This window comes from Mus caroli, unplaced genomic scaffold (genome assembly GCF_978045245.1).
Source record: "Mus caroli unplaced genomic scaffold, Mus_caroli_1 scaffold_1, whole genome shotgun sequence".
In the NCBI taxonomy this organism is placed as follows: Eukaryota; Metazoa; Chordata; class Mammalia; order Rodentia; family Muridae; genus Mus; species Mus caroli.
Window position 1 is genome coordinate 147669514 of NW_028227256.1, and position 21355 is coordinate 147690868.

General features: G+C 43.9%; 4 pseudogenes; 3 read left to right on the plus strand and 1 right to left on the minus strand.

The window, feature by feature from the left end:
* Positions 1-220: 220 nt before the first annotated feature.
* Positions 221-1329, plus strand: LOC110296225 (Y-box-binding protein 1-like; annotated as a pseudogene).
* Positions 1330-4681: 3352 nt separating this feature from the next.
* LOC110296230 (prostaglandin G/H synthase 2-like) overlaps positions 4682-21355 on the minus strand; it is a 29201-nt pseudogene continuing 12527 nt past the window's right edge.
* LOC147006155 (28S ribosomal RNA) lies at positions 13190-14683 on the plus strand (annotated as a pseudogene).
* Positions 16257-17768, plus strand: LOC147006156 (28S ribosomal RNA; annotated as a pseudogene).

The following is a 21355-nucleotide window of genomic DNA, read 5'->3' on the forward strand; positions in this document are numbered from 1 at the left end:
TATGGAAATCCATCAACTTAATCCACTATATAAACAAACTCAAAGACAAAAACCACATGATCATCTTGTTATATGCTGAGAAAGCATTTGACAGTTCGATTGGTAGCCGAAGAGGGATCCTAGAGTGCCTTGAGAGCCCCAGCAGTGCTGCTGGCCTTGTCATCACACCAGGGAACAGCTGCAACCACCTCTGCAGGCCCCAGACATCATCACTGCAACCATGAGCAGTGAGGCCAAGACCCAGCCATGGCCCCCCGCCCCCCTCCCCCGCAGCCGCCCTCACCAAGCCCAGCTCTTTGGGCAGCAGTGAGGGTAGTGGTGGCCCTGGGGACCTCACATTGGTGGCTCCCGCCAGCGGGGACAAGAACTTCATTGCAAGGGAGGTTTTGGGAACAGTCAAATGGTTCAATGTAAGGAACGAATACGGTTTCATCAACAGGAATGACACCAAGGAAGACATATTTGTACACCAGACTGCCATAAAGAAGAATAACCCTCGAACTCAGAAATCTGCCTGCCTCTGCCTCCCGAGTGCTGGGACTAAAGGCGTGCCAGGACAGCCAGGGCTATACAGAGAAACCCTGTCTCGAAAAACCAAAAAAAAAAAAAAAAAAAAAAAAAAGAAGAATAACCCCAGGAAGTACCTTCGCAGTGTAGGCGATGGAGAGACTGTGGAGTTTGATGTTGTTGAAGGAGAAAAGGGTGCGGAGGCAGCAAATGTTACAGGCCCTGGTGGAGTTCCAGTTCAAGGCAGTAAATACGCAGCAGACCGTAACCATTATAGACGCTATCCATGTCGTAGGGGTCCTCCACGCAATTACCAGCAAAATTACCGAAATAGTGAGAGTGGGGAAAAGAACGAGGGATCAGAAAGCGCTCCTGAAGGCCAGGCCCAACAAAGCCTGCCCTATAGCAGGCGAAGGTTCCCACCTTACTACATGCGGAGACCCTATGCTCATGGACCACAGTATTCCAACCCCCCTGTGCAAGGAGAAGTGATGGAGGGTGCTGACAACCAGGGTGCAGGAGAGCAAGGTAGACCAGTGAGACAGAATATGTATCGGGGTTACAGACCACGATTCCAAAGGGGCCCTCCTCGCCAAGACAGCCTAGAGAGGATGGCAATGAAGAGGACTAGAAAATCAAGGAGATGATACCCAAGGTCAGCAGCCACCTCAACGTCGGTATCACCACAACTTCAATTACCGATGAAGATGCCCAGAGAACACAGAGAACGCTAAACCACAAAGTGGCAAAGAGACAAAAGCAGCTGATGCACCAGCTGAGAATTCATCCTTTCTGGAGGCTGAGCAGGGTGGGGCTGAGTAAACGCCAGGTTACCATCTCTACCATCATCCGGTTTGGTCATCCAACAAGAAGAAATGAATATGAAATTCCAGCAATAAGAAATGAACAAAGATTGGAGCTGAAGACCTTAAGTGCTTGCTTTTTGCCCGCTGACCAGATAACATTAGAACTATCTGCATTATCTAAGCAGCATGGGGTTTATGGGGTTTTTATTATTTTTACCTTAAGACGTCTATTTTTGGTAATGACAAACGTGTTAAGAAAAAAAAAAAGAGGCCTGGTTTTTCTCAATACACCTTTAATGGTTTTTAAATTGTTTCATATCTGGTCAAGTTGAGATTTTTAAGAACTTCATTTTTAATTTGTAATAAAGTTTACAGCTTGATTTTTTTCAAAAAAGTCAACAAACTACAAGCACCTGATAATAAAGGTCTTAAATAATAATAAAAAATAATAATAAAAAAAAAGAAGAAGAAAGCATTTGACAAAATCTTACACCCATTCATGATAAAAGTCTTGGAAAGATCAGGAATTCAAGGCCCATATCTAAACATAATAAAAGCAATGTAGAGCAAACCAGTAGCCAATATCAAAGTAAATGGAGAGAAACATGAAGCAATCTTACTAAAATCAGGGACTAGACAAGGCTGCCCACTTTCTCCCTACCTATTCAACATAATACTTAAAGTCCTAGCCAGAGCAGTTAGACAATAAAAGGAGATCAAGGGGATGCAAATTGGAAAGGAAGAAGTCAAAATATCACTTTTTGCAGATGATATGATAGTATATATAAGTGACCCTAAAAATTCCACCAGAGAATTCCTAAATCTGATAAACAGCTTCAGTGAAGTTGCTGGATATAAAATTAACAAAAATAAATCAATGGCGTTTCTCTACACAAAAGATAAACAGGCTGAGAAGGAAATTAAGGAAACAACAACCTTCACAATAGTCACAAATAATATAAAGTACCTTGGTGTGACTCTAACTAAGGAAATAAAAAATCTGTTTGATAAGAACTACAAGTCACTGAAGAAAGAATTCAAAGAAGATCTCAGAAGATGGAAAGATCTCCCATGCTCATGGTTAGGCAGGATCAATATAGTAAAAATGGCAATCTTGCCAAAGGCCATCTACAGATTCAATGCAATCCCCATCAAAATTCCAACTCAATTCTTCAACTAATTAGAAAGGGCAATTTGAAAATTCATCTGGAATAACAAAAAAACAAGGATAGCAAAAACTCTTTTCGATGATAAAATAACCTCTGGTGGAATCACAATGCCTGACATAAGCTGTACTGAAGAGCAATTGTGATAAAAACAAACAACAACAACAACAAAACCCAGCATGGTACTGGTACAGTGACAGGCAGGTAGATCAATGAAATAGAATTGAAGACCCAGAAATGAACCCAGACACCTATGGTCACTTGATCTTTGACAAGGGAGCTAAAACCATCCAGTGGAAAGGAGACAGCATTTTCAACAAATGGTGCTGGCACAACTGGCAGTTATAATGTAGAAGAATGTGAATTGATCCATTCTTATCTCCTTGTACTAAGGACAAGTCTACAGGGATCAAGGAACTCCTCATAAAACCAGAGACACTGAAACTTATAGAGGAGAAAATTCTGGGGAAAAGCCTCGAAGATATGGGCACAGGGGAAAATTTCCTGAACAGAACAGCAATGGTTTGTGCTGTAAGATAAAGAATTTAAATGGGAACTCATAAAATTGCAAAGCTTCTCTAAGGCAAAAGACACTGTCAATAAGACAAAAGGGCCACCAACAGATTGCTAAAGGATCTTTACCTATCCTAAATCAGATAGGGGACTAATATCCAAAAAGAACTCAAGAAGATGGACTCCAGAAAATCAAATAACCCTATTAAAAAAATGGTGTACAGAGATAAACAAGGAATTCTCAACTGAGGAATAACAAATAGCTGAGAAGCACCTGAAAAAATGTCCAACATCCTTAATCATCAGAGAAATGCAAGTCAAAACAACCCTGAGATTCCACCTCACACAAGTCAGAGTGGCTAAGATCATAAATTCAGGTGACAACAGATGCTGGTGAGGATGTGGATAAAGAGGGATACTCCTCCATTGTTGGTGGGATAGCAAGTTGGTACAACCACTCTGGAAATCAGTCTGGCAGTTCCTTAGAAAATTGGGCATAATATTACCGGAAGATCCAGCAATTCCTCTCCTGGGCATATATCCAGAAGATGTTCCAACTGGTAATAAGGACATATGCTCATAGCAGCCTTATTTATAATAGCCAGAAGCTGGAAAGAACCCAGATGCCCCTCAAAAGAGGAATGGATACAGAAAATGTGGTACATTTACACAATGGAGTACTACTCAGCAATTTAAAACAATGAATTCATGAAATTCTTTGGCAAATAGAATGACCTGGAGGTTATCATCCTGAGTGAGGTAACCCAATCACAAAAAAACCACACATGGTATACAGTCACTAATATGCAGATATTAGCACAGAAACATAGAATATACAAGATACAATTTGCAAAACACATAAAACTCAAGAAGAAAGAAGACCAAATTGTGAATACTTCGCTCCTTCTTAGAATGGGGAACAAAGTACCCATGGAAGAAATTGCAGAGACAAGGTTCAGAGATAAGATGGAAGGAAAGACCATCCAGAGATTGCCCTACCCAGGGATCTGTCACATATACAACCACCAAACCCAGACACTATTGTATATGCCAGAAAGATTTGACTGACAGGACCCTGACATAACTCTCTCGTGTGAGTCTATGCCAATGCCAGACAAATACAGAAGTGGAGTCTTACAGTCATCTATTGGATGGAACACAGGGCCCCTAATGAAGGAGCTAAAGGGGTCTGCAACCCTATAGGAGGAACAACGATATGAACTAACCAGTACCTCCCAGAACTGTGTCTCTAGGTGCATATGTAGCAGAGGATGGCCTAGTTGGCCATCAATGGGAGGAGAGGCCCTTGGTATTGCGAAGATTATATGCCCCAGTACAGGGGAACACCAGGGCCAGGAAACCAGAGTGGATGGATTGGGGAGCAGGGCAGGGGAGGGTATAGGGGGCTTTAGGGATAGCATTTGAAATGTAAATGAAGGATATATCTAATAAAAAAATGGCACAATTCAATCTATCATCCCAGTTCTTGGTAGGTACAGGCAGGAAAATCAAAAGTTCAAAGTCATCTTCAGTTACATAGTAAAAGGTGAAGCCAGCCTGAGCTATAAAAACAAACTTATAAACAAATAAACCCTACATTAAAGAAACAAATTTCTTAATACATACCAGGCTAATAAGAATCTGGTATATATGAATTTAGTAGTATGTGGTGTCAGGCACACAGGTTTATTATTGCTGCATGCCTGTGATCCTGGTAATCAAGATAATAAAGTAGTTTGGGAGCCTATGGATAGATATAGATACAGACTTTATCAAAGATAACAATTTTAAAAAATATCAAAAACCCTAGTAGTCATGAAAACCACATTTTTTTCTAGCTCATGAGTGACTGAAAGTTATTGATAAACAAGTTTCGAGGTTAATAGAATAAATTTTGGGTCTTTTGTAGCCAAGTGGAAAAATCATAACACTGCTTAGGGAATTTTTCCTATAATTTCATGTTAAGTAAGTATTCCAAGTGGTCCTTTGTCATAAAAAGAATGAGTATCATCCTAAAAGAAATATTCTCAGTCAGACACCATAGATCATACCTGTCAACCTAGAACTAAGAGAGTTGAATTACCACAAGTTGGAAGCAAACTAAGGCTACAGAGTGAGAACATGTCTCCAGCCAATAAGCCAGCCAACAATGAAAACAAACACACAAGCCAAATGGATGGAGTGTTTTCTTGTACTGATAAGAGGTCTGTGCCAAGGATTTGCCAAGAATCCTTTACTCACTAGGTCAACCTGCACTTCGGGATAGGGAAGCAAGAGATAAATAAAAGATAAATGAGTTAAAATTGCTAATAAAGTGATAGACCAAATGTTCAAACTAATTCTTCTATCATGTTTTATGTTCCAAATAGATTTTATAAACTGGTTGAGTGAATATCACTTTTAGCTTCAGAAGATATCATGTATATGTAAGAGGCATTTCGCTATTATAAATTATTTTTATGACGTAAAAAATGTCAAGATCGAGTTGTATATTTTAAAATCAATTTTATTAGTTTAATAAAACAAAAGAAACAAACAAAAAGAAGGGTAGTAGTGGTACATTCCTTTAATCACTGTATTTGGGAGGCAGAGGATGACAGATTTCTGAATTCAAAGACAGCCTGGTCTACAGAGTGAGCTCAAGACTTCCAGTGCTGTTCAGAGAGATCCTGACTCAGAAAAAAAAACTAACAATAATAATAATAATAATAACAATAACAATAATGATAATAATAATAATAACAATAATAATCAAAAAAAGAAAAACCCAAAATAAATAAACAAAGAAAACAACAACAACAACAACGAGACACCCCTTCACATTTTTGTAAATGAGAGACTGAGTTAAGGCAGTGTTGATGATCTTAAAACGAACTACTCCACTGAAGGTGCTCGGCTTCCAGTATTGAGGAGAATAGATGGGATTACCCCTAAGTCCTTTCAAGGAGAATGGTGTTTCAAGTTCTACCAAAGTGTCCCCAAAGATAGCATCTGGACAGGGCTTTTCCACCAGGAGGCCAGGATAGAGTTCAATGGTGTCAAGGCCAGTGAAGAGGGATTTCAACCCTGCAGCTATTTCCTTCTCTCCTGGAAGGTACCAAAAATAGAGATACAGGAACATCAAACTGGGAACAGCTGACAATTGTCCTGGCTGTTGAGCATAGGCTTTCCACTGCTCACTAGCTGGACCCCATTCCCACTCCTCTTTCTCAGTAAACTTGATCCTTTTCTATTCCCAGAAGAAGAAGAAGAAAAAGGAGGAGGAAGAAGAGGAAGAGGAAGTTAGGTTATTCCTTCACTAAATTCCCTCTCACCTTCTCTTTTCCCATTGAATCCTTGATTCTTTTAGGATCTTCAGACACCATTTCTTACCTGTAAGCTCTTCAAATGATGCATAAGGCTTCTCTTTGAGAGACTGGTATTTCATCTCTATGCTTTGGTCAGTGGAGGTTCTTGCCTCTGCTTCTACAACCATTGGAACATTTCTTCCCCCAGCAACCTTTGACAAGTGAATAATAAATTATATTTCTTAGGCATATTCCTGTGGTCCTACTTCTTGTCCTAAACACTTCTAGTCTGTTAAGAGTATGCCTTTTATGTTTATAAAAAATAAGCTGATAGACAACCCTGAAGATTTAATTCTGAAAGCTATAATATGACTGAAAGTTTTTTAAAATATTGTTTTTAAGATAAACAGGTGTCAGTGTTGGAGAGATGGCTCAATGATTAAGAGCACTGACTGCTCTTCCAAAGGTCCTGAGTTCAACCCCCCAAAACCATATGGTGGTTCCCAACCGTCCATAATGAGATCTGACACCCTCTTCTGGTAAGTCTGATGACAGCTACAAAGTACTTAGTTCTAATAATAATTACATCTTTCAAAAATATATAGGTGTCATTATTTACTGGATAACTTTACATGAACACTATATAAAGCCTTTCATAAACCTTCCAGGAGTCATGTTTCAAGAACCAGTAGAACACCTGATGATTATTTTAGTAAAAGAAAAAAAACTGTCTCTATGACAAAAATCCTAAAGCTACTGACCAGCTGGTTCTTGCTTTTCAGGAACAATGCTTACCCGGCCAGCAATCTGTCTGCTGAATGACTCAACAATCTTAATGAGTCCGTGTTCCAGGAGGATGGAGTTGTAGAGAAACTGGTTGAAGCTGTACCCCTGGATTTTAGTGTTGAAAGTGTCAGGCAGCAGGGGTTGCCAGTGATAGAGTGTGTTGAATGCAGAGGCAGTGAGGTTCTGATAATGCAACTGTTGGTTGAAAAGGAGCTCTGGGTCAAACTTGAGTTTGAAGTCAGAACTGTTCAGGTGTTGCACGTAGTCTTCGATCGCAATCTTCATAGTTTTTCCTGTTGCAAAACACAGAGACTTTACTTTCCTTACAACAAATGGTAGGGATGTTACCAGATCACATTCACTCTCCCTATTCATGAGATGGAGTCAAACAGAGCAAACCCAAGAAAGGAGTTATTCTTTCTCTTTTTGTGGGGTGGGGAGGTCATTCCTGTCAGAGAGGGATTACTCATTATTTCTCTCTTGCTTACCTATGAGTCTCCTGGTTTGGAATAGTGACTCATCCTCCCACATAGGATGTTTCTGTTTGAGTTTGTCACACACTCTGTTGTGCTCCCAAAGCCAGATTGTAGCATCCATTATCACACCAGGCACCAGACCAAAGACTTCATGCCCCACAGCAAACTGCAGGTTCTTAGGGATCTGAGGAGGGTCCATCATCTCTACCTGAGTGTCTTTGACTGTGGGAGGATTCACCTCTCCACTGATGACCTAAATCATAACAGTAATAACAGTTAAAAAAGAAAGGAAAAGTCACAACAGTTTTAATATATAAGTCTAAATAACAGGTGATCATCTTTAAACCATAAGGAAAATATCTGATATTTCAATTTTCCATCCTTGAAAATGCACAGTTTATGTTATCTTTCTAGAGTTTCACCATAAATGTGATTTAAGTCCACCTAAAAAAACTTAATTAGGGAAAATTTCAATTTACTGATTTCTTCATATGATTTCTTATTCAATTTTGATGATTTAATTTTCCATAAAATTAAACAAATAAATAAAGATTTGCTTTGTTTTTATATGAAGGAGAATTTGCCTGACTGTATGTATGTATGTATGTATGTATGTATGTATGTATGTATGCATGTATGAATGAATGTATAGCATGTGCTTGCCTGGTACCCTAAAATGTCAGATAAGGAGGACACATGTACTAGAACTGACTGGAGTTATAGATGGTTGTGAACTATCATGTGGGCTTTAGGAACTTAAGTTGGGTCCTCTGTAAAAGCATCAAGTGTTCATAAACACCAATCTAGCAAGCTCAACAAATGAGTCTTTATAGCCACAAAATTCTAAAATAATTTGTTAATCAAACTCCAAGTCTGTATAGTTCTTTATGTTGATTGATATTAGTATCATTTATTAAGTATTCCACAGGCTTCATTAGAACCATGATAGTTGTTTTTATATTATTTAAAGTAGCACAATAAGGGAATGTTTTTTAGTGAAGCCTGGGCCTCTACCTTAATAAGCAGAGCCCAGTGCCTGGCAAGTACAAAGTTCTAAGGTTCACTTCCCAATGTCACCAATGATGAATAATTAATAATTAATTAATTCACATAAGATAGAGCCTTTTCATAGATTAAACTTTTTAACTAAAAGGGTAAGGAAAATTAAATTAAAATATTTCTGTGTATTTCTGTTCATTATTACTAAACAAGCAAATGAAAATGGAACAACCATCATGGTTTTAGTAGACATGACATTTGAATTTTAAAAAATAGGAGCAATATGCTTGGGATGGGAAGATATCAGCATTCCCTAAAAATTTGCTTTAAATCTGAGTTAAGCCTACTTACTCCATGGCCCAGTCCTCGGGTGAACCTGGGTCCTTGCTTCTGATCTGTCTTGAAAAATTGATGGGTAAAGTGCTGGGCAAAGAATGCAAACATCATATTTGAGCCTTGAGGATCAGGAATGAACTCTCTCCTTAGAAGAACCTTTCCCAGCACTTCTTTTGAATCAGGAAGCTCCTTATTTCCTGGAACATGAAAACTCTGAAGTAAGTATCTATCCATTCACCTATTTGTTCAAGCAAACAGATGACTGTATAATACATGAGAGCATCCATCACTTAGAACCATGGTCTCAAAGGGGATCACAACATCAATACAACTGTTGTGTTTTGAGGCACAGTGTCAGGCTTGTACCCCAGCCTGGACTGAAACTCACTCTCTATGTGAGGATGGTCTTGAGTTATTGGTTAACCTTTGCCTTAGAGATTACAGGCAATAAGCTATCTTGCTAAGGCTATAAATTCAAGTGTTAAGATATTGGGGGTGGTTATTGAATTTCTATCAATTTTGACTAATATCAATTCTATTTAGGATAATATACTAAAGCTAAGAAATTATATCAAATTCACATTTACTTTCACGTAATAGATCTGCACTTATATTAGCCTCTGTGGAAAACTACACTAAAAACAAAAGTATTTACAGTTTTACCTTAATGACAATCTAAGGTCGCCCTACCTCACTGCAATCGCTATGTCTGTATTTCTTTGCAATCACCTTCACACCCATGGGAGTTGATCAGTCACCTGTTACTGAAGGAAGGATCCTGGTGTAGTAGGAGAGGTTGGAGAAGGCTTCCCAGCTTTTGTAACCACAGTGCACATTGTAAGTTGGTGGACTGTCAATCAAATGTGATCTGGCTGAAATTTTAAAGAGATTTATGGGACCTAATATGTAAAAAAACAACAACAGGGGCATATCAATTATCAGAGTACAATGTAGCAAGTACAGAGATTGGATATCCTTCAGATAAAGATAAGGGTTTACAATGACTGAACTTTAAAGGGCACTGAAAATGCATCTTCAATAAAGCTTTAGCTTTACACAGGACATTCTGCTCCAGTAGTCTTGACTCTTCAGGTACCACCCACTCCTGTTTCATAGCTGATGATAGATATAGATGGATGGGTATGGCCTTCCCTTAGAACTATAGACAGTTATTTTCTCTTCTGACCCAAACCCTAATCAACTATTTGTTTCTAAGTGTGCTGTGATTTTAGAACCATTCTGCGAGCCATGGGTATTCAATGAATAGGGGAACCACACTTCCTCCACAGGAATGAAGGACAGGGGTCATAATTATGATCCAGACTACAAGTTTACATGACAGTATTTTAGACATTTCAGGGGAACAAAAAACACAATAGAAAATACTTCAAGCCCTTTGAAAAGGTCAGGATAGTTCTTAGGGTTGGGTTTCTAGCACCTAGTTGTGTTGGAGGATGCTGGAAAACAAGGGAGGGTTGTACTTACATGTCAGCACATATCTCATGACTGAACTTCGCAGGAAGGGAATGTTGTTCACAATGTTCCAGACTCCCTTGAAGAGGCTCAGGATGTAGTGCACTGTGTTTGGGGTTGTCTTCAGCAGTAACTCAATTCTTGTCAGAAATTCACCTGGAGAGAGACAAAGCAGGAGGAAGAACTGAGCAGTCCCCCTCTCCTCCATAGGACACAAATCTACAAAATAATGGTAACCATATATGGGTGGCTTCTTTCCAAAGGAAGATACCCCAGGAAAAACTCATGCATAGTACAATTTCACCATAGAATTCAGTTTGGGCACAGTCACACTTATACTGATTAAATTTTATAATCATACATCCACTGTGGTTTTGACATGGGTTGGAACAGCAAGGATTTGCTACATTAAAAAATAAGACATCCTGACCGTCACTCTTGGTTGTCCTCATCTTAAGGATTTAATTGTGTCACCATGGGTCAAGTCTACAATGATAAGTTTGACAAACACACAGGTAGTTCCAGAAAAAAAAATGTCGTTATTTTAATTAAGCCTATCTCATTAATGGTTATAATGTAGAAATAGCAACTTTGTATTTTTAAGCAAGAAAAGCAGACTTAACTTCATAGCTCATTACCAACATTGTCAAAATAACTTGGTTGTTCAGACTAGAATTGTTGAGTAGCCCTTTCAAAATTAAAGTGCATCGACCTAGTACATTTATCAAACTTTAGGATAAAGAAAATCAAAGTAAACCAAAGAAAGAAAATCAAAGTTTTAAACATTTTGAATATGTTTTTTTTAATGTATTCTGCATTTTTCTGTGGGCAGAAGACCTCTCACAGGCATTTAAAGCAACAAATCCTATTCAGTTGCCCACACATAAGCTTTTCACAAGTATTGAACGGATTCTCTCTCATCACAAACCCTTACGACTATTAGTTTTTAGGAAATGAGAGTGGTTCTTTTCTCAGTTGAGTGGTTGAGCCCATAACCTGAAAGCAGGTCGCAGTTCCTTAGACCAAACAGTCCAGGCTCTTTGCCAATACACAGCTGGACCCACACTCCTAGAAAGGGGGTCTGAGCTTGAGGAGTCCAGGGGTGCCTCAGGGCACAGAGGTCCTCACTCACCAGCATGGCTGAGCCCCAGGGCAGCACAGTGCAGCACTGCTTGGAAGAGCATCTCAGAGGTGGCAGCAGCTGTGACTGTGGTGGTGGTGGTGGCTGCAGAGCTGCAGGGTCATGGAGCTGAGTTCCTTCCTGAGGGAGGTCCTGGGGGTCCTGAAGCTCTTCACTTGCAGCTTGACAACTGGCTGCTTGACAACTGGCTGCTCATGGGGAGGACCTTGCTCTTATGTCTTTAAGTAGGAGTGGAGTGAGGAGCCAGGCTCCACCCCGCTGGTGGGGTGGGGAGCCTGACTCCTCCCCAGCTCCTCAGTACAGCGGGGTGGAGTCAGGCTCCCCACCCCTCCCCTGCTTACAGACATAAAAGCAAAGTCCTCTCCTTTAGACCTCTCTGGTAAACCTAGGGCTCTTCATCTGCCCTTCTTGCCTGTCAAGCTGGGGATGTGGAGCAGGATTGAAGCCTTGGCACATGAAAGATGGTGAACTATGCCTGGGCAGGGAGAAGCCAGGGGAGGCTCTGGTGGAGGTCTGTGGAGGAGGTCCGTGGTGGTTCTGTTGTGCTGGTTGGTTGTCTGACCCGGGTGTAGGGGTGAGGGTCTGGTCTAGCCATCTAGTGTCTGGTTTCCTCCCAGATTTCCATCAGAATGCCTGGCGCTCACGCAGGAGTCTTGGGGCCCGCAGTTTTGTGAGGTGGAGCAGGTGATTGGAGGTTTGAGGCCCAGACGATCTCAACCTACACCCCAGCTCACTGGCATGGAGCCAGGCGTGGAATGTGAGTGCCTAGTGCGACATTTTTGGTGAGCAGAGCTGGCACTGTGGGATGGGCCGAATGCTGGGTTGAAGTGCCCAATACCGATGTTCATCGGACCCTAGAAAGGGTATTAGTTGGTGTGGACTTTGGTTGGTGTGGACGGGAGGACTGTGGCCATGGGAGTTGGTGTCCGCTGAGGAGTGTGTGGCGGCTCGCCTGCCAAATCGTCTACCCCTGAGAAAGGATGGCGCTGGAGCGTCCAGCCCATGCCTGGCCCTTGCCAGCGATCTGAGCAGGACTGGAGCTGTCCTGAGTGCGCTTCTCTAGGGGTCCAGGCTGCGGGGTGTAGGCTCCGGTCGGCTCCCCCACCTCCACGCGCCTGGTTTCGCCCCTGCGGACAAGTGGGACAAGTGGGAGGACCGCTGGGGTGAGCCTTGAAGCCTAGGGAGCAGGCCCAGGGGGAGCCGCCCCTGGTGCAGATCTTGGTGGTGGTAACAGGTATTCCAGGAGAACTTTGAAGGCTGAGGTGGAGAGGGGTTTGACGTGAACAGCAGTTGAACATGGGTCAGTCGGTCCAGAGATGGGCGAGTGTCATTCCTAAGGGACCAGCGATGGTCTCCATTCCCCTCAGATGATTGAGAGGGAGTCCAGTTCTGATCCCCAAATCTGGAGTGGCTGAGATGGGCGCCGCGGGGTGTCCAGTGCAGTGGCACAGCAGATCCCGGAGAGGCCTGCAGGGGGCGCCGGGGTAGAGTTATCTTTTCTTTGTGAAGGGCAGGGCTCCCTGGAATGAGTTGGCCCCTAGAGAGGGGCCTTGCCTTGGAAAGCATCGCGGTTCCTGAGGCATCCATATCCAGTGAGCTCTTGCTGGCCATGGAAAATCCCGGGGAGAGGGTGTGGATCTGGCACTGGGCTGTACCCATGTCTTCAGCAGGACTCCAGGGTGAACAGCCTCTGGCATGTTGGAACAATGTAGGTGGGGGAGGTTGGCAAGTTGGATCTGTAGCTTCAGGATGGGGATTGGCTGAGGGCTGGGTTGGTTGGGCTGGGCGTGCTCCCTGGCTGGACAAGGCGCCGCCGCCCCCTCCCACACCCAGGGAGACCCCTTCCTTTCCTCCAGGGCTAGCACTGCTCTTTTCCCTTGGGGCCAGGTCGTCCCCCATCCCAGTCATCGCCCCCTCCTTTCCCTGTCTGTCCCTCTGTCTCCGTGGTGGCAGAGGGTGGGGATTGGCATGGTGCAGGCTAAGGGGAGGCAGGTCCAACCCCTGGAGGGCCTGAGCAGAAGGAAACACTGGGCCCCTCCAGTGGCTGGAGCAGGAAACTCAGGGGGTAGGGGAGGCGGTGGGGGTGACTCTGGACACAAGCTGGGCCCTTATGGTAAATTGCACCAGCTGTGGTGGGGGGGTGGTGTCACCCGAGGGAGTGCGGTCCCCTGGGCTCTGAGTCAATGTTCCTCCACTTGGTCCCACCCCAGGGCTGGCCGCTGTCTTCTGCATGACCCTTCCCCTAGGCCAGCTCCTAGCAGAGGACTTAGAACTAACTAGTGGGGACCAGGGGGATCCAACTGATAATTAAAACAAGGCATTAAGAAGGCAAGGGGCACAAGTTGAGGTGAAGTGAAATCTGCCCAGTGCTCTGAATGTCAAAGTGAAGAAATGAAATGAAGAGCAGGTAAACTGCAGGAGTAACGATGACTCTCTTAAGGTAGCCAAATGCCTGGTGATCTAATTAGTGACTAGCAAAAATGGAGGAGCGAGATTCCCACTCTCCCTACCTACTATCCAGGGAAAGCACAGCCAAGGGAAAGGGCTTGGCAGAATCAGCTGGGAAAGAAGACCCTGTTGAACTTGACTCAAGTCTGGCACGGTGAAGAGACATGAGAGGTGTAAAATAAGTGGGAGGCCCCTGGTGCCCCCCCCCACTTTCCCTTGAGGGGTCAGGGTTCTTTCACTGATCTGGTGATGTGGCCCTGGGGTGTGGGGCAAGCCCTGAGGGGCTCTCCTTCTAGCACTAAGCCTGAAACCTTCCATGTATGCAGGCAGTTGCAACCAGCTCAAGGGACAGTGCCAGGTGGGGAGTGTGACTGGGGCAGTACACTTGTCAAAAGGTAACACAGGTGTCCTAGGGCAAGCTCAGGTAGGACAGAAACTTCCCCTGGAGCAGAAGGGCAAAAGCTCCCTTGATCTTGATTTTCAGTAGGAATACAGACCAGGAAAGCTGGGCCTCAGGATCCTTCTGACCTTTTGGGTTTTAGGCAGGAGGTGTCAGAAAAGTTACCACAGGGATAACTGGCTTGTGGAGGCCAAGCTTTCATAGGGACATCACTTTTTGATCCTTCCATGTCCACTCTTCCTATCATTGTGAAGCAGAATTCACCAAGCCTTGGATTGTTCACCCACTATTGAGAACTGGAGCTGGGTTGAGACCTTCTTGAGACAGGGTTCCCAGATGCCCTTTGAGAATCAAATGGGAGGCCAGAAGCAAAGTCTTTTCCATAAAGCAGGGAGACTGACTACACACTGACGCCTTTGGGCTGCCTGGCTGCCTTCCTTCCCAAGGCATGAATCATCCCAGCACATGGGCCTCCCTTACAAGATGGCGCTGGCTTCAGTAAGCCGACGCCCATGAATATGGGTAAACAACCAATGTGCGCATGTGCCATAGAGTTTTTTGCCAAGTCACTGCCTGGCCCGAGGCACATTAATGAGGTACTGGTAGCATAACCAATCAGGTAGTGAAACGTCACTCCTAGGCCTATATAAGCAGCGCCATTTCTGGGGCTCGGGGTCTTTTGCCTACGCAGTCCATGCTTTCCCAATAAACGTGTTGCAGAAGGATCCTGTTGTGGCGTCTTACTTGCTGGCATGGATCATTCCAGCACATGGGCCTCCCTCCCTCTCTCTCTCCCTCCCTCTCTACCTCCCTCCCTCCCTCCCTCTGTCCCCTTTTCCTTCCCTCCCTTTTGACACATTTTCACTATCCACCATACACTCAATAAAATCAAAGAAAAAAGGGAAAGTCTGCCTTGTAACCCATATGATACTGGCTTATTACTGAAAGGAAAAAAAAACCAATCTCCTTATATATTAGTTCAAAAGCAGTGGTTTATTATCATCTCATTTTATTATAGAGAAGCTAAGGAAGGATGTAGAGGTGGACTCCTGGACAAGAGAGGAGTAGAGATGAGCTTCAGAGAAAGATCCATGGATAAGAAGGAGCATTTTCTCCACAATGGTGAGAGATGAGTACCCATAGACAGTGGTGGGTGTGGTCATTCCTGCCTGCGATTTCAGTGTTGTGAGGATCTGAGACAGGAGGATTACTGAGAATTATTAGTCATCTACTAGTTCCAGGGAAAAGTGGTGAATCTGTATCAAAGGAACATGGTGGAGAATGATACAGCAGAATGGTACAACTCGGGCCTGTTCCCCCACCTCTGGGCCCAGGGATTTGCCCCTGCAGACAAGTGGGGAGGGCCACTGCATTGAGCCTTGAAGCCTAGGGCACAGGCCCAGGTGGAGCTGCTGCAGTTACAGATCTTGGTGGTGGTAGCAGGTATTCAAGAGAGAACTTTGAAGGCTGAGGTGGAGAGGGGATCCAGGTGAACAGTTGTTGAACATGGGTCAGTTGGTCCTGAGAGATGGGTGAGTGCTGTTCCTAAAGGAAGGACAATAGCCTCCTTTGCCCTAGGACTATCAAGAGGGAGTCTGGTCTGATCCCCAAATCCAGAGTGGCTGACATGGGAGCCCCATGGCATCTAGTGCAGTAGCAAGGCCTGTTCAGAGAGGCAGGCAGGGGGTGAGGGTGGGGGTTGGAGGTGGGGTACAGTTCTCTTTTCTTTGTGAAGGGCAGGACACCCTGAAATGAGTTGGCCCTAGAGAGGGCCCTTGCCTTGGAAAGCATCATGGTTCCTGAGGCATCCAGTGAGCTCTTGCTGGCCATGGAAAATCCCGGGGAGAGGGTGTGGATCTGGCACTGGGCTCTACCCATGTCCTCAGCAGGACTCCAGGGTGAACAGACTCTGACATGTTGGAACAATGTAGGTGGGGGAGGTTGGCAAGCCAGATCTGTAGCTTCCGGATGGGGATTGGCTGAGAGCTGGGTTGGTGGGGCTGTGGCCCAAACTGGGGCTAGGTGTTGCCCTGGCTGGACAAGGCGCCGCTGCCCCCTCCCATGCCCAGGAAGACCCCTTCCTTTCCTCCAGGGCCAGCACTGCCCTTTTCCTGTGGGTCCTGGTCGTCCCCCATCCCAGTCATCGCCCCCTCCTTTCCCTGTCTGTCCTCTGTCTAGGCAGTGGTGGAGGATGGGGATAGGCCTGGTGCAGGCTGGTGCAGGCTTCAGGGAGGCAGGTCCAACCCCTTAAGGGCCTGAGCTGGAAGAACCACTGCCCCCACTACATAGCAGGGGCAGGACACTCAGGGCGGGCGGCGGCAGGGGGTAAATTTGGATATGAACAGGGCCCTTACCATAAATTGCCCCAGCTGTGCTGGGCGTCATGGTCCCACCCAAGGGAGTGAGGTCCTGGGGCCTCCCAGTCAGTGTTCCTTCACCTGGTACCACCCTGGGCTGGCCTCGGTCTTCTGAGAGGCCTTTCTCCTAGTCTAGCTCCTAGCAGTGGACTTAGAACTAACTGGTGGGGACAAGGGGAATATGACTGTTAATTAAAACAAGGCATCAAGAAGGCCCCTGGCTGGTTTTGAGGTGAAGTGTTATCTGCCCAGTGCTCTGAATGTCAAAGTGAAGAAATGCAATGAAGAGCAGGTAAAGGGCAGGAGTAAAATTGACTCTTAATGTAGTCAAATGCCTTGTGATCTAATTAGTGAGGCACAATGGAGGAGCAAGATTCCCACTGTCCCTACCTACTATCCAGAGAAACCACAACCAAGGGAAAGGGCTTGGCAGAATCAGCTGGGAAAGAAGACCCTGTTGAGCTTGACTCTAGTCTGGCAAGGTGAAGAGACATGAGAGGTGTAAAATAAGTGGGAAGCTCCTGGCACCCCCACTTCCCTGTGAGGTGTCAGGGTTTTTTTTCACTGACCCAGTGAGTCTGCAGTTGGGTGGGGGGAAGCGAGCACAGAGGGTCTCTCGCTTATGGCACTAAGCAAAGGTCCTTGCTTGTGTGCAGGCAGGCCAGCCTGCTCAGGGGACAGTGCCAGGTGGGGAGTGTGACTGGGGCAGTACACCTGTCAGAAGGTAACACAGGTGTCCTAAGGTGAGCTCAGAGAAGACAGAAAGTTCCCCTGGAGCAGAAGGGCAAAAGCTCCCTTGATCTTGATTTTCAGTAGGAATACAGACCAGGAAAGCTGGGCCTCAGGATCCTTCTGACCTTTTGGGTTTTAGGCAGGAGGTGTCAGAAAAGTTACCACAGGGATAACTGGCTTGTGGAGGCCAAGCTTTCATAGGGACATCACTTTTTGATCCTTCCATGTCCACTCTTCCTATCATTGTGAAGCAGAATTCACCAAGCCTTGGATTGTTCATCCACTATTGAGAACTGGAGCTGGGTTGAGACCTTCTTGAGACAGGGTTCCCAGATGCCCTTTGAGAATCAAATGGGAGGCCAGAAGCAAAGTCTTTTCCATAAAGCAGGGAGACTGACTACACACTGACGCCTTTGGGCTGCCTGGCTGCCTTCCTTCCCAAGGCATGAATCATCCCAGCACATGGGCCTCCCTCCCTACCTACCTCCCTCCCTCCCTACCTCCCTCCCTCCCTCCCTCCCTTTTGACACATTTTCACTCTTCCACCAAACACTCAATAAAATGAAAGAAAAAAAAAGGAAGTCTACTTTGTAATCTATAAGATACTGGCTTATTACTAGTAAAAACTAACTTCTTGTATATAAGTTCAAAAGCAGTGGTTTATTCTCATCTCATTTTATTATAGAGAAGCTAAGGAAGGATGGAGAGGTGGACTCCTGGACAAGAGAGGAGTAGAGATGAGCTACAGAGATAGAACCATGGGTAAGAAGGAACATTTTCTCCACAATGGTGAGAGAGTGAGTACCCATAGACTGTGCTGGGTGTGGTCATTCCTGCCTGTGATTTCAGTGTTGTGAGGATCTGAGACAGGAGGATTACTGAGAATTATTAGTCTTCAATCTAGTTCTAGTGACAGTGGTTACTTAGTCTCAAAGGAACATGGAGAATGATACAGTGGAATGATACATCTCTGCACATGTGGACAAGTGGGAAGGCCTCTGCGGTGAGCCTTGAAGCCTAGGATGCAGGCCCAGGTGGAGCCGCCCCAGGTACAGATCTTGGTGTTGGTAGCAGGTATTCAGGAGAGAACTTTGAAGGTTGAGGTGGAGAGGGGATCCATGTGAACAGCAGTTGAACATGGGTCAGTTGGTTCCTAGAGATAGGCAAGCGCCATTCTGAAAGGAAGGGTGATGGCTTCTGTTGTCCTTGGCCTTGTAATTGCAGTGAGGCTTGGGTGTGTACCTAGAAAAGTTGATCTTAGATTGTTCTTATGTAAAACTGAAAATAGTTTTGTCTTTAGTATGGTTATCCACCGAGGCTTATTAAAAGAGCAGATCTATTATATCAAAGTAAATCTGAATTTAATATAATGACTTAACCTTAGTATGTTATGCTACATAGAATTGGTATTAGTTAAAATTGACAAAAATTTCAATAAGTGCCCCACCCCCATATCATAACACTTGGATTGATAGCTTTAGCAAGATATAGTATTGCCTGTAATCTCCAAGGCAAAGGTTGACCAATAACTCAAGACCATTCTAGCATAGAGAGTAAGTTTCAGTCCAGCCTGGGGTACAAGCATGACAGTGTATCTCAAAACACAACAGTCGTATTGATGTTGTGATCTTTTTTGAGACAGTGGTTCTAAGTGATGGATGCTGTCATGTATTATACAGTCATCTGTTTGCTTGAACAAATAGGTGAATGGACAGATACTTACTTTAGAGTGTTCATGTTCCAGGAAATAAGGAGCTTCCTGATTCAAAAGAAGTGCTGGAAAAGGTTCTTCTACGGAGAGAGTTCATCCCTGACCCCCAAGGCTCAAATATGATGTTTGCATTCTTTGCCCAGCACTTCACCCATCAGTTTTTCAAGACAGATAAGAAGCCAGGACCAGGGATCACCTGAGGACTGGGCCATGGAGTAAGTAGGCTTAACTCAGATTTATAGCAAATCCTTAGGGAATGCTGACATCTTCCCATCCTAAGCATATTGTATCTGCCCCTATTCTCTCTCTCTCTCTCTCTCTCTCTCTCTCTCTCTCTCTCTCTCTCTCTCTCTCTCTCTCTCTCTCTCTTTTGTATCCAAATGTCATGTCTACTAAAACTATGATGGGTGTTCCATTTTCATTTGCTGATTTAGTAAAAGTGAACAGAAATAGAGAAATATTTTAATGTAATTTTCCTTACATTTTTCATTTAAAAGTTTGGTCTATGAGAAGGCTGTATCTTCTGTAAATAAATAAATAAATAGTCCATGGTAGCATTGGGAAGTAAACATTAGAACTCTGTACTTGCTAGGCAATAACTCTGGTATTGAGGTAGAGACCCAGTCTTCACACACACACACACACACACACACACACACACACACACACACACACACACAAATCCCCTGACTGTGGAGTTTGAACAATATAAAATAACTATCATGGTTATAATGAAGCATGTGGCATATTTAATATAGGATAATAATATCATTCAACATAAAGACACAGGCTTGTAGCTCTGGTAGATAAATTATTTAATATTTTTGTGGCTATGAAAAAGTCCTTTGTTGAGCTTGCTAGATTGGTGTTTAAGAACACTTGTTGCTTTTGCAGAGGACCCAGCTTAAATTCCTAAAAACCACAGGATAGTTCACAACCATCTATAACTCCAGTCAGTTCTAGGAAATTTGATGTCTTCTTCTGAATTCTTCTGTGATTTAGATCATCGGTGGAGAGGTGTATCCTCTCAGAGTCAGAGACACTCAGGTCGATACTCAGTTTGCTGTGGGGCCAGAAGTTTTTGGTCTGGTGCCTGGTCTGCTGATGTATATAACCATCTGGCTTCGGGAGCACAAGAGAGTGTGTGACACACTCAAATAGGAGCATCCTGAGTGGGAGGATGAACGACTATTCCAAACCAGCAGACTCATACTCATAGGTGAGCAAGAGAGAAATAAAGAATAAGACCATCTCCTCCAAGCCCCTAAAAAAGAAAAACTCATTTCTTGAATTTGCTATGTTTTGACTCCTTCTTGTGAATAGGGAGAATGAAGGTGATCTGGTAGCATACCTACCATTGTTGTAAGGAAACTACACTCTCTGTGTTGTGCAACAGGAAAGACTAGCAAGATAGTGATAGAAGATTACTTGCAACACCTGAGCAGTTACCACTTCAAACTCTTGTTTGACCCAGAACTCCTTTTCAACCAACAGTTGCATTATCAGAACCACATTGCCTCTGAATTCTACAAACTCTATCACTGGCACCCCTTGCTGCCCCAAAACTTCAAAATTGAAGATCTGGAGTATACCAATAAACAGTTTTTGTCCATCCTCCTCGAACAGGGACTCCCTCAGTTTGTTGAGTCATTCACCAGACAGAATGCTGGCCAGGTAAGCATTTTCTTGAAAAGCAAGAACCAGCTGGTCAGTACCTTTAGATTTTTGATATAGAGGCAATTTTTTCTTTTACTAATAAGAAAAGACATGGTTCTTGAAACATGACACATGGAAGATATTTGAAAGGCTATAGTGTTGGTCTAAAATTATCCAGTAAATAATGACACCTGTCTATCTTAAAACCAATATGTTCAAAAGCTTTCATTTATCTTATAGATTTCACAAGTAAATATTCATACTTGTCTGTCAGCTTTATTTTTATAATCATAGAAGGTCCTTTCGTTACAGACTAGAAGGGATGAGATCAAGACATAGGACCCCAGAAATATGCCTAAGAATCTCATTTTATTATTCACTTGTCTTAGGTTCCTGGGGGAAGAAATCTTCTAATTACCCTAAAAGCAGTGGCAAAGTCCTCCATTGACCAGACCATAGAGGTGAAATACCAGTCTCTCACTGAGTACTGCAAACATTTTTCCCTGACACCTTACACAGCATTTGAAGAACTTGCAGGTGAGAAATGGTTTCTGAAGATTC